Source organism: Canis lupus, chromosome 9, assembly GCF_048164855.1.
Source record: "Canis lupus baileyi chromosome 9, mCanLup2.hap1, whole genome shotgun sequence".
Taxonomy (NCBI): Eukaryota; Metazoa; Chordata; class Mammalia; order Carnivora; family Canidae; genus Canis; species Canis lupus.
The window spans coordinates 46,004,896-46,017,704 of NC_132846.1; the positions used below are offsets into that span (position 1 = coordinate 46,004,896).

Genomic DNA, 12,809 nt, shown 5'->3' on the forward strand with positions numbered 1-12,809 from the left:
CAGGCCTGCAGAACATCAGGGAAACTATCCTAAGCTTTCTGTCTTACTAAAGGGAGAGGAGATCCAACCTGAGGCTTTCTCTTCTTTGCCTTCTTGGATTTTATTGATACCCAGGTCAGGTGCAATTGCTTGCAGCTGTGTGGTCTCTTTATTATTTTATTACCTGCACTTGCCATCCTGCACAATAGCTCTGTACATGATGAAACTGACATTCCTTCTTTTGCATCATGTCCTCTCTTGGGGACAAGGACAAGGGAGGGCAGAGTGACTGAGCACTTACGGAGTTTAGGAACTGATCCATATGCCCTCAACCAGTATACAAAGACAATGCCACCGACCTACCAACTATGACACTGATTGTAACAACTGACCTTCAAACAATGGTTTACAGTTCCAAAGGCACTTTTGCATAAGAGCACTGGTGCGCTGATTAAAAGTATAGACTCTGAAGCCAGACTGTTTGGGTTCGAATCCCCCTTCTGCTATGACTTGCTGTTGGTCTAAGACAATTAAACTATGTGTTAAGCCTCAGTTTCGACTGCAAAAAAAATCAGGATAAAAAAAATCGTAACCCCTAAAGTGTTTTAAGAGCTTCATTGAGGTATAATTAATGTATGAAGAACTGGATATGTTTGATAGGTACGATTTGATGATCATGTAGGTCTGTAATCCTCTGAGGTCTAAAGTGATTTTAAGGATTGAGATGATACATGGGCAGCACTAAAATCAATGCCTGGGACATAGGGAACCCTTAATCAAGGCAGAAGTGATATTACCTCCTGGGGCCCTCAAAAAAAAATCCTATAAGGTGGATATTCTTTTTAGCCAACTTTACTAATAAGGAAACTGAGGCTCAGATAGGCTATTCCGTGTGGTAATACAGCAGGACATAGCACAAGCACTAGACCCAGTCGTGAGGATTCCCAAGCTTTCCCACTAGAAATCTAATTCCTTAGGGGTTGACACATGGGGCAGCCCACTCACCCTTCACCCTCCCCTTCCCTTTCTTCTTCCCAAACTCAGAGGCTGAGCCCAGGCGTCCAAGCCCAGGGCCAGGCTGAACCCCTGCCACCACTGGAGATGCAGCATAGTCTCCACCTCAGAGGATCCCTAGTCCAGAGGTTCTCACCCAGCTGGAGGACTGACTGGGGTCGTCTGTTTGGGCCCCAGGGAGAGTGCAGAGACAGTCGGGTTTCAACTCAGTCCCATACCTGCCTGAGAACTAGCAGCCTTGGGAGGCACCTTTCTGCGCCAGCACTGGGGGTTATCCTTGGCCTCTAGACATTTAAATTCCCATGCTCCGCTTCTGAGCCTCTGGCACGTCGTGAGTAGAAGCTCTCTCCGGGGGTGAAATGGAACAATTTCCCCATTGAGAAGTGGGCTGGATGTGGAGGAACAGAAAACCTCCCAGGGGCTTGGCCTGAGCTTAGGTTTTGACTTGAGCAACCTGGCATCTTGTTTTTCCTCTCTCTCTTAATCCTCCCTTCCTTCCTACCTGCCTACATTCCTCCCTTCCTCCCTCCCTCCCTCCTACCTGTTTTTTGCCCTTCCTCCCTCCCTGCCTTTAAAGAGAATGGTGCTCTGTGCTCTGCGGCCTGCTCCCCATGGGCAGAATTGCGACAGACATCCTAAGTGAGCACTAGAGATCTCAGAGATCTGGCTACTCCGACCTGAGGCCGCCTGCTTACTAAACTGGGTGAGCTGGGTTCAGAATGGTCACTTTGCACAATTCAGGTGTCTTTGGTGTGGGGCATGGATTTGGCTAGGTGTGACTGTTCTGCTCCTAATTTAAGCCACTAGTTGTAAATATAGGTCTTGGTGCCTATTAATAACCCGCAGTCAGCACACTTGTCTCCTGTTCCTCCAATTACTGCAACCGTGCCCTCCTCTCTCCACTGCCTCCCTCTGCAGCTCTGCAAGCACAGGCTGAGCCATCCGTGTACCTCGTGAGCCGTGGCTGAGCCTGTGCATGCCGTCCACTTTGTCTCCCTTCCTCTCTTCTGGCGCCAGGACACCAAGTCACTAATGTGGCTAGGTGAGAAGGAAAGGAAAGAGGAAAATAAAATAATAGCACTTCATTCTGATAAACCTTGAAACCCTTAAAATTATAGCACTGGGCTATCCTTGGCTTGCTGTCCTTGGCTATGAAAATAGTGGTCCTGGTTCTTAGCACTCCCGAGGTCAGAGGTTTGGATAAGGAGCCTTTCCACTGGGTAGGATTGCTAGCTTTTGTCTATGAGATTTCCAGTGCCCCATTCAGTTTGCTCCCTCCCATCAGCTTCTCCTTTTTATAACCTGTGGCCAAGAAAGGAGTCGAAATATTACATGTAAATAAGGAATACCGCAAATATTACCTGAAAATGGGGGTTTGAAACTTGAAAGTCACCAAAGAAAAGAAGCATCTTGATAGAGGAGACCAAGAACTCTAGGACAAACTGTCCTGAGTTCTGTGTCCCTAGTTACCAACTAGAGCCCCCTCTTGCCCACAGCTGCCTCTTCCAAAAAACGAGGATAGCAATCTACACCTGCCTTGGTGCAGAGGATGACACCAGATTGTTTCTCAAGATCTCTCCCAGTTCTGATGAAACAAAACTGAACAGAGGAGTGGAAGCTACCAGCAAGCTGGGCAAGAGGAATCAAGAGCCTGTGGTGTCCAAGAGCCTTCTTGGTTGGTACCCATGAAAGCAGATTGCCAAGTGTGGCATCTGCAGAAGAAATGTGAGATCCTAACAGTGTCTGACAGTAGTAATATCAGCCTCGAGCCCTTTGGTAATTCCATCCCAGGTAATCACCCTGCTATAATCCTACCACCTCCCGCAGACATCACTTCCTCTGCCTAGCAAATTCCTTTAACACCTAGCACAAAGCTTCACACACTAGGAACCCTTTCCTAGATATCCTGAAGACACAGGAGGCTTTCTCTCTGGGTCCCGTAGGACGGACCCACATTTGGAGCCCCCAGTGCTTTGCACTGCCATCTGCTGCCCATCCTGGACCATCAGAAAGACTTGGCCTCTTTACCTTTGTGGGGCGCAATTTCTGTATGTCCTCCTTGAATGGAGAGACATAATAGTACTTATATAGTGACCTTCCATCTATAAAGGGCTTTCCCCTACATATTCTTGTTGAGCCCTCACACAGCCCTGGGAGGATGACACAAAGAGGTGAAGTGACTTGCCCCGGTCATTTGGTGAGAGGCAGAGCTAGAAGATCTAGATCAGTTCAGGAACCATAAAACCCTTGTAGGTGTCCCTGACTGCTTCTTGTCATGTAGTAGAAAGCTTCCCAAAATAGTAATGTCCCCCTCAGCTTCTTTCTCCTTTCTTTCCCATCAAGTTCAAGTGTCAGACAATGAAGATAGCTGCTGAGTCAAGTCCCAAGGGAATGAAAGTGGTAATATCCTGCCTTCTTTACTTGCTTGTCTACCTCCTCTGGCAAAGACCCTTTCTGGAGGCATCTAATGTCAGGGCCTGGGCCCTCTGTCTTAAAGTATGATCTTTATGAGCTGTGTCGCAGACCCTCTTGCTCAGCCGGCAACCTGGTATAGGCCACAGCCTAACTGGGGGCTCTTGAGGGCTTGTCTATATTGAAATACTGTGCAACTCAGTTTTCTCACCTGTAAAAATAGGAATTCAACTGAACAAGCATCACTTAGATGCCACCATGTACAGAGCCCAGAGCTAGGTACTGGGGATAGAGATGCAAGGATACATAGGGTATGGTCTCTGTCCTCAGTAAATGTAAAGTCAAGTGGGAAAGACAAGAATTGAAAAAAAGACAACACAGTGCTCACTTCAGCAGCACATATACTAAAATTGGAACGATACAGAGAAGATTAGCATGGCCCCTGCACAAGGATGACACGCAAATTCGTGAAGCATTCCATACTAAAAAAAAAAAAAAAAAAAAAAAGAATAAAAGAAAAACAGACACTACAGCAGAGTGAAATAAAGTAAGATATGAAAGAAAGGCTATTACCTGATGTGCTTACCTCACACAGGCCTAGAATCAAGTATTCTAAAGGCATCATACATATATAAGCAAATATTACACTATCTGGCTTCTGTAGGAGACACCAGTTGGGTCGTCTGTTCACATCCTTTCTTTTCCAAGAACTCCTGGAGCCAAATTCATGATGTAATGGTGCTCCCTTCCCATCCCACCTCCTCTAAGCACCACCAGCCATTTTACTTGATTGAATTAGGAGCAGACCCCTTGCCCCAGGTAGGACATGTAGAGTCCCTGTTCTGTGTTTGGAATGGGACTGAAGGTCAGTTGGTCACAGTCACCTGGGGCTTTGAGAAGAAGAGATACAAATTCTGGAGGCATGGACCACTATCTTCTGACAAGGTAGCTTGACAGTTAAAGAATGCCAAGCTGCCACATCTGGGTGGAAGCGTGGAGCAGAGGCTTGGAGAGGAGGGAAGACAAGAGGCAGAGGCTCCCTGATATTCAGGACGAGGTTCAAATCTGTCCCTGCCCACCGGAATGATAGCCCAGCAAGGACCATCTTTCATTAAAGATAGCTTTGATGGGCTTCAATCACTTGCAGCTGAAAGGTTCATAATTAAGCAGTTTCTAAACAAATTCAGCTCAGGCTAGTGTTGAACAGAAGTCCTCCCCTAGCCTATGTAAGAGTTGTGTCATTCATTCATTCAGCCAATCAGTTAATGAATATTATTGAATGTCAACCATAACAAGCCTCATAAGAAGAAAAAAAAAGTTGGCTGTACCCTCTATGATATAAACTACTGCTGGATGTCAGCCTTCTGACCAGCCAGCCCTCAAAGCTCCTGAAATTACCCAGGTGTGCCATGGGAACACACTGGTGTTAACTGAACTTGCTGTTTTTGCAATTATCCCTGAGAAGTTTTGAAGCATTAGACACTATGATGTTTGTCTGCACCTCCCCACTCTCCCTTATGGTAGCATGTCAGACCCCACTCCGCCACACACACACACCTTTGGGGGGCTTTTCCATCCTGGCCCATGCTCTGCAGGTGAGGTTGCTAATCACAGGATCCTTCCCTCTGATCACAGGATGGACATGGGACCTAAGCTAGGCAATCAGAATCTCTTCCTGGAAAATCTGGATTTAGAGCTGAGACAAATACAGAGGCTCATCTCATAGCAGCACCACATAGAAAAGATCCCCAGCTACCCTGCTGAGCTCAGGGCAGCCGGTGTCCTGCTCTCAATTGTTCAGTTGTCCCTTTAAAGCTGTAGCCTCTCCAGTACCCATCACTCAAAAAATAAGAATCTTTTGAACTAAATTAGCCGATCAGGTATTTATAACCAGAGTCCTGACACATCTTCTTTTTGGACAAAAAGCCCATGGGTGAGTGAAGAAAAGACAAGGAAAGGTCAGGAGAGAGAGGACGGTTGCATCGTGTCCTGTACCCAAGCCTATATCCCAAGCCTAGATCCAATTTTTAAGACTCTTTAATGAATCTATATTTACCATGAGTTTTTTTTTTATTTATGGAAATATACACGTGTCGTTTGGCTGAAGGCTCAAACTTATTTCAGGAAAGCAAGTCTGTCATTTCTCCAAAGTCCCTGTTAGCTCCTTCCACACCTGTTCCCCATTCTGCTAAGCCACCTATTGCTCATTTCCAAAGCAAAGAATAAGGACCCAGATTCCAGGGTAGGATACAAGTGATACTTGAAGAGACAGGTCTGTGATTTTTGTCATAAATGCTCTTTTTTTAGTAGGCTGCACTTCTAGTATGGAGCCCAATACAGGACCTGGACTCACAACCCTGAGATCAAGACCTGAGCTGAGATCAAGAGTCAGATGCTCAACTGACTAAGCCACCCAGGTTCCACTCCTCCCTTTTTTTAAAAGTTTATTTATTTAGTAATCTCTACTCCCAATGTGGGGTTCACACTCAAGACCCCAAGATCAAGAGTTGTGTGCTCTTCTGACTAAGCCCACCAGGCATGTCACAAGTGTTCTTAATGGACATTCTGTATTCTTTCCAGTCAACACAGATCCCTTATGAAAATACATTCCATATCTCATAAAGTTGTCTCCCAAAATAAGACTCATAGAATCCCTAATAATAGATCATTAATCCAACCCTGTTATTTTACAGATTGGTAAGCTTGGGTGCAGGGAAAGTAAGTGGCATACTCAACAGCACAGTAGCAGATCACAGAGAGAACTCAGGTTTTATTAGCTCCACACCAGAGTCTTTTCCACCACTTCATGTCTTCTTCCACAGTGCAATTCACTTTCTTTTCTTTAAGGATAAGACTGTTCTTAATCTTAAAAAAAAAAAAAGAATGTTATTAATCTCTCTATATAAATGTTTCATTGGGCAATAAATACTTGACAAAGAATCTGGTTACAGAAACCCTAGAGAATTTGCTTCCATTACCACCTGAGATCTGTAAATTATGCGAATTATGACAGTAAGGATACAGAATCCAAATAACACAATTTAAACACGTTCAAGTCTTAATTAAATATAATGTATACAAAGTAAGTTACCTGGTACCTATGTATGTATATATGTAAACTCCTCCAAGTGACTCAATTACATGGTAGACTTAGAACTAAGGAAAGAAAATGACAAGGAGTTTGATTGGCAGAAGGTGTTTACAGGGACTTCTCAGTGGTGGTGAGTTCTCCATCACAGGAGGTCCAGCAGAGACTGGGCAAACAACCATTTGTCAGGGATAGAGCACTCCAACAATTTCATAAGCACCAGAACCTTCCCAAGAACTTTTTTTTTTTAAGATTTTATTTATTTATTCATGAGAGACAGAGAGAGAGAGACAGAGAAAGAGAGAGAGAGAGGCAGAGAGAGAGAGAGGCAGAGACACAGGCAGAAGGAGAAGCAGGCTCCATGTGGGGAGCCCGACGTGGAACTGGATCCCGGGTCTCCAGGATCAGGCCCTTGGCTGAAGGCGGCGCTAAATTGCTGAGCCACCTGGGCTGCTCTCCAAGAGCTTCTTTAAACAGAAATTGCTGCGCCCCACCCCAGAGTTTTTGATTCAAGAAGTCTGGGATGGAGCTTGACATTTGGCATTTCTACCCCGTACCCAGGTAATACTGCTGCTGCTCATCCAGGACCACACTTTGAGAGACACTGTGAGAGAAGGAATTTGAAAGTAATGGAGGTGAGCCACTTCACTGCAGTTGAGCTATACAGAACAAGGTCCCATTACTCTTTAATGTCCAATCAGACAGCTTGAGTCCAGTTTTGCCATGCGAGCTACCTTTGGTGATAGCTCTAAATCCTATGCATTCTGTGCTCACCTTGAGGTTGGGACAAAGGGAACCACCTTGAGGCTGAAGGACACCTAGAGGGCTCCGAGTTGCTGTTTTTTTAGGATCAGCTGCCAGAGATGTGGTGTCAAACTCACACCTGGGACATGATATCCCTCTGAAAACAGCATCACAGGCAACAGAAAGAGCCATTGGTGGTCTTGTGACAGAACGCTGGTCCTCACTCACTGCCAGTGACTTACAGAAGCAAGAGAATCTAGCCATTGCTGCCTGTGGGACCACTACTAAAAGAAGGACATTTTGGGGGTGCCTGGGTGGTTCAGTCAGTTAAGTGCCAGACTCTTGATTTTGGCACAGGCCATCATCTCAGGGTCATGAGATCGAGCCCCAAGCCCTGGGTTGGGCTCCACACCCAGTGTGGAGATTCTTTCTCTCCTTCTCCTTTTGCCTCTTCCCCTCCCCTGCCTCCTCTCAAAAACAAAAAACAAAACAAAACAAAACAAAAACAAAGAAAAAACCACACACACAAAAAAAACAGAAAAGATAAAAAGACATTTTGCAAAGCCCTATACAATCTTTGCCTATACCTATGAAAGCACATAACCAACATTTATTGACCTTTCACCCTGCATCAAGTATTATTCTAAGCAAGTTAAATGCATCCATCTCTCATTTAATCCTTATAAGAACTCTGTAAGCAGTATTGGTAGGACTGGGGCTTGAACCCAGAGACTTCAGCTCCACACCCCACACTGACACCCTTAATCAGAGAGAAAATAGTTGTCAGAGTATAAGGAATAGAGGTCTCTTCTCCCACTGGTCCGCCAGGCCAGAGCTTTAACCTCTGGGTGTTATCATGGCCTTGCTACACCTCTAAAGGGCCGGGCTCCTAGAGTTTCATCTGTGTGCCTCACATGTACATGTAGTTACTGTTTCTGAAGCTTATTCAAAGTCCCAGGTGACTAGGTCAGGCAAGGTTTTCAGGTGTATACACCTCACTGCCCACATGGGCCTTTCCAATATGACAGTCTCTGCTGGTGCTGAGTACAAATTGCCATTCCAGGTTCCCCCACCACCACCGATTTAAGTTACCCTTTGGGGAGCCTTGGTGTCCCCTTCTGCCTGTTGACCTTAGCTGGACTCACCTGAGGCATCAAAAGTGTTGAATAATATTAAACCCCAAAGAAATGTTGTCTGAATATTGGATCCCTTTCATTCAAGGAGGGTCCCTGGCCTCCAATGCTTACTTCTCCAACCTGTCCCCAAAAGTCAACCACATACAAGGGATGAGACACAGCTCTAGCTGGGAAACTCATCTTGATTGCTTTCTTCCTCCAGGACAATTCCTTCTTCCACTGGCTTTGTCTTAGGAAACTAAAAAAGACAACTCAGACAATTCTTGCATACCAAGATCTGCCCCAAGTCCTTTGTTGTATCCATCCAAACATGGGTTTTGGTAGGTGCCTCTTTTAAAAGGCAGCTTCCCTCTATAATAAAATAATGAAGTTTTTACCTTCTTTGGGTCTTCCTACCCAAGCATTGGCAGTTTAACAGTGTTATCATTCGAAATATAGTGAGCGCCCATTACATTTAGGGCACTGTGCTAGGAGCAAGGGGTACTAATAAGATACATTCTGTCCTAGGAGCACCTGGGTGGCACTGTTAGTTAAGCATCCGACCCTTGGTTTTGGTTCAGGTTATGATCTCAGGGTCCTGGAATCCAACCCTGAGTTGGACTCCACATTCAGTGCAGAGTGTGCTTGCACTTCTCTTTCCCTCTCCCCTGCCCCTCCCCCCCATGCTTGCACATCACACACTCTGTCTCTTTCTCAAATAAATAAATAAGTCTTAAAAAGATACAGTCTGTCCTAAAAGAAAAGGATGAAAGGCTGCAGCATCCACCCTGGATCTCCTGCCCCAAAGATGATGAAGAAGGACATGGGGTGGGGAGAAGGGGTGGGTAGATAAGAAGGAAGAGGCAGTAATCAGTAGTCTGAAGACTATCTGCTAGTAAAACCAGAATAGCCTGACATTAATTCTATTTAAGGACAGCCTCAACAGAGAAGTCTTATTAGCCAAAGCTATCAAAACAGACCCACTTTCTAAATATGTGGCTAAACTTTTCACTCCCCAACAACTACATACAGAAACATGCTACAAGAATAAATTTTTTCAACACACTCTCTCTAATACATAATGATGTTCCTGTTTGAAGAGCAAAATAATTGAGGTGTAGATGGTGAGTGACTTGCCCACTATTATGATAAAAAATACTACTAAGTGGTTCTTAGGAGCTTACTGGCAACGGCCTTAGATTTCACGTGTGGCTGGCCCTTGGGTGAGCATCGTAGGTATCTTATTACTACATAACAAGCCACCCCCAAATTTAACCATACAATGACAATTATCTATTTGCTCATTATTCTGCAGTTGGGGCTGGGCTTATCCAGGCTCACATGGGGTCACTCATGTGCTTGCAGTCTTCTGGTGGGTTGACTGGAACACAACGATCTAAGATGAGCTCACTTACGGCCTGGGACAGCTTGATGCTGTCAGACGTTCCTGTCCCCCTGATGTCATTCAGTAGCCTAATGCAAGCTTACATGGCTGCAAGAGTGTGCCAAGAGGGCCACTGGGGAGCTGTAAGAACTCTTAGGCCTAGGTTCTGAAACTTGCATATTGTGATTTTTGCCACATCCCATCAGTTCAAGCAAGTCACAAGGCCAGCCCAAAGTCAAGAAGCAGGCACACAGACTCCACCGCCTGATGGCAGAAGCTGCAAAGTATTGTGACCATGTTTTTCATACTGTGAGATAGCTGGGCCTCATTTCTTCTGCTCCAGACACCCCAGCTCTTATTGTCACTGCTAGGGCATGGCCAGCATCTACCAGCCCCTGCTGTCCATGGGAGAGGATAGATTCATTGGAGCTTCAGAGCTTGGGGACTTAATCTTAGCCCTTGGATGATACCCAAACATATTGATGTTCTTCCAAATATATATTGAAATGATCAATGAAGTTGCAGACTATCAATCACTATGTAGATGCATTAGTGGTAATTGCCGCCTATGCATCAACCCACAGGTGCACAGGTCAGACATCATCATACATTCAAAGGGCACGTGATTTCTCAGGTGATATCCTGGCATCCCCAGGCATGGCCCGTCATTTCCCCAATGACCAGTTAATACACAGTGATAAATAAAGCCATATTAAATGTGTTTAGTAATTTTATTCAGATTTCAAAATATGTTTTAGAAGAAAATTCTTTTCTACCCTTAATTGTTGTTTGTCTCTATAGGTAGGCAGACCTCTCAATATTTGGTGGAAAAGAAAGAAAAGAAAATCCTGGTTCAGACAAGGAGGCCAAGAGTGAGGGAAGAGCCAGAAATAGTTCTGTACAGGGTATGTAAGAGAGGTCAGCATTGCTACAAATGAATTAAACCCACCCAAGTGAGAGCTTATAAAATGCAAATTGTTTTACAGCTTCAAGGTATGCTTTACAAGGTATGTTTTACAACTCCAAGGTATGAGGTATGACTGAAATGGTAAGCTTCATGGGTTTCAAGCAGACAATATGATAATAACACCATTATCTATGAAGCCATCAGTACAATCAGGATAATGAACATACAACTCTACAGATGCTCTTGTGCCACTTTGTAATCCCTCCCTCCTGTTCCACTCACCTTTCCCCATCCCCAGATCATCACAGTTCTGCTTTCTGTTGCTATTGATAGCTTTGCATTTCTAAGATTTTTTTTTTAAGAGAGAGAGTATGTACCCAAGCAGGGAGAGGGGCAGAAAGAGAGGGAGAGAGAGAATCTTAAGCAGGATCCATACTCAATGGGAAGCCCAAAGCAGGGCTTAATCTCATGACCCTGAGATTGTGACCCGAGCCTAAAGTAAGAGTCAGATGCTTAACCAACTGAGCCACCCAGTGGCCTAAGATTTTATATAAATGAGATCACCTAGTATGTATTCTCTTTTTTGTCTAGCTTCTTTCACTCTGCATGATTATTTTGAGTTTTATCTATAGTGTTGAGTACATTGATAGTTTATTCTTTTGAATTGCTGAAGTATACATTGTGTGGACACAGCATAACTAGTTTAGCCATTCCTCTGTTGATGGATATTTGGGTTAAGCTATGCACTGACATGTGACTCTTCCTTTCCCCAATTAATATGTTGAGACCCTAACCCCCAATGTGACTCTATTTGGAAATAGGGTCTTTAGGAAGTAATCAAGGAAAAATGAAGTCAGAAGGGTGGGGCCCCGATTGGAGAGGATTAGTGTCCTTATAAGAAGAAATACTAGCAAACTCTCTTGCTTGCTTATGCTCTTTATCTTTCCAAGCGCCCTCAGAGGAAAGGCCCCATGAGGACAGAGTGGCCATCTGTGGGCCAGACAGAGAGCCCTTACCAAAATCTCAACACTACTGGAACCCTGATCTTGGACTTTCCAGCCTCCAGAACTGTGAGAAAATGAATTTCTGCTGTTAAAGCAGTGCAGTCTGTGGGATCTTGTTATGGCAGCTCATATAGGATTAGACTCATATAGGTTGTTTATAGTTTGGGGCTGTTGTAATGAAGCTGCTATGAATGTTCGTGTACATCATTGTGTGGACATCTGCTTTCATTTATCTTGGGTGAATGTCTAAAAGGGGAATATCTGGGTCACATGGAATATGTACATTTATGCTTTTAAGAAACTGTCAACACTTTTCCACAGTGGCTATATCATTTTGCATGTCCAGCAGCAGCGTATGGGACTTCCAATTGCTCTACATTCTTGCCAATACTTAGTATGTTTAATCTTTTTAATTTTAAAAAATTCAATTTTTTGATGGCAATTTAATTTGCCATTCTGGTGAATGTCTACTGGTAGCTCACTGTGGATACAGTATGTATCTCCCTAATGGCTAATAATGGAGCTCACCTTTTTCACGTACTTATTTGCCACCCTTATATCTTCCTTAGTGAAGTATCTTTTCAGATCTTTTGCCCTCTTAATCACTGAGAGCTAATTAAATGCAAATTCAAATAAGCAGAAGCATGGAATATTCAATTCTGAATCTTCCCAGCTGCCCAGGTTGGCAGGCTGGGAAAGGAGACCAGAATGTCCAGGAAGAGTATGTGGCATTGGAAACTTGGCAGAGGGGGGTGAGGGCTGTGAGGAGAGTGACAGGGCTGAGGATAAATTCTGCCAGCTTCACAGTTTTGTCTGAGTTTGGCCTTGTGACCTCCCTACCAGCCTTCTCACCGCGAGCACTGAATTTCAGCCCCCGGATCATCTGAGAACCCCAATTTCATGACACTTGCTGTGGGAGTTTCTTGTCACAGGAGTGCACCATCTGTGACTCTTGCCTGAAGACGCCAAGTCTGGAGGCAGAGACAGAGACACCCACAGAAGCACCTAGATAAGATCTGGCCCGGAGTCTTGTCTGGGGGCAGAGTTGATCACAAAGTAGCATCTGACACACAAACACATTCCACTAGAGCAAGGGCCTTGGAAAGGAGGGCCAAGGAGAAAGGGCCAAGGAGAAAGGACGATAGGAGGGAGAACTGGTGAT

The 12,809-nt window shown here is 44.7% G+C and overlaps 1 long non-coding RNA gene and 1 other non-coding gene across 2 annotated transcripts; both read left to right on the forward strand.

The window, feature by feature from the left end:
* On the forward strand, nucleotides 1–10,716 carry LOC140640195 (uncharacterized). Its single transcript, XR_012036869.1, has 5 exons — nucleotides 1–114; nucleotides 2,490–2,784; nucleotides 5,713–5,822; nucleotides 7,055–7,128; nucleotides 10,538–10,716. It is a non-coding gene; the product is annotated as an uncharacterized lncRNA (long non-coding RNA).
* Nucleotides 3,786–3,892, forward strand: LOC140640821 (U6 spliceosomal RNA). The gene has a single exon (XR_012037440.1). It is a non-coding gene; the product is annotated as a U6 spliceosomal RNA (small nuclear RNA).
* Nucleotides 10,717–12,809: the final 2,093 nt, after the last annotated feature.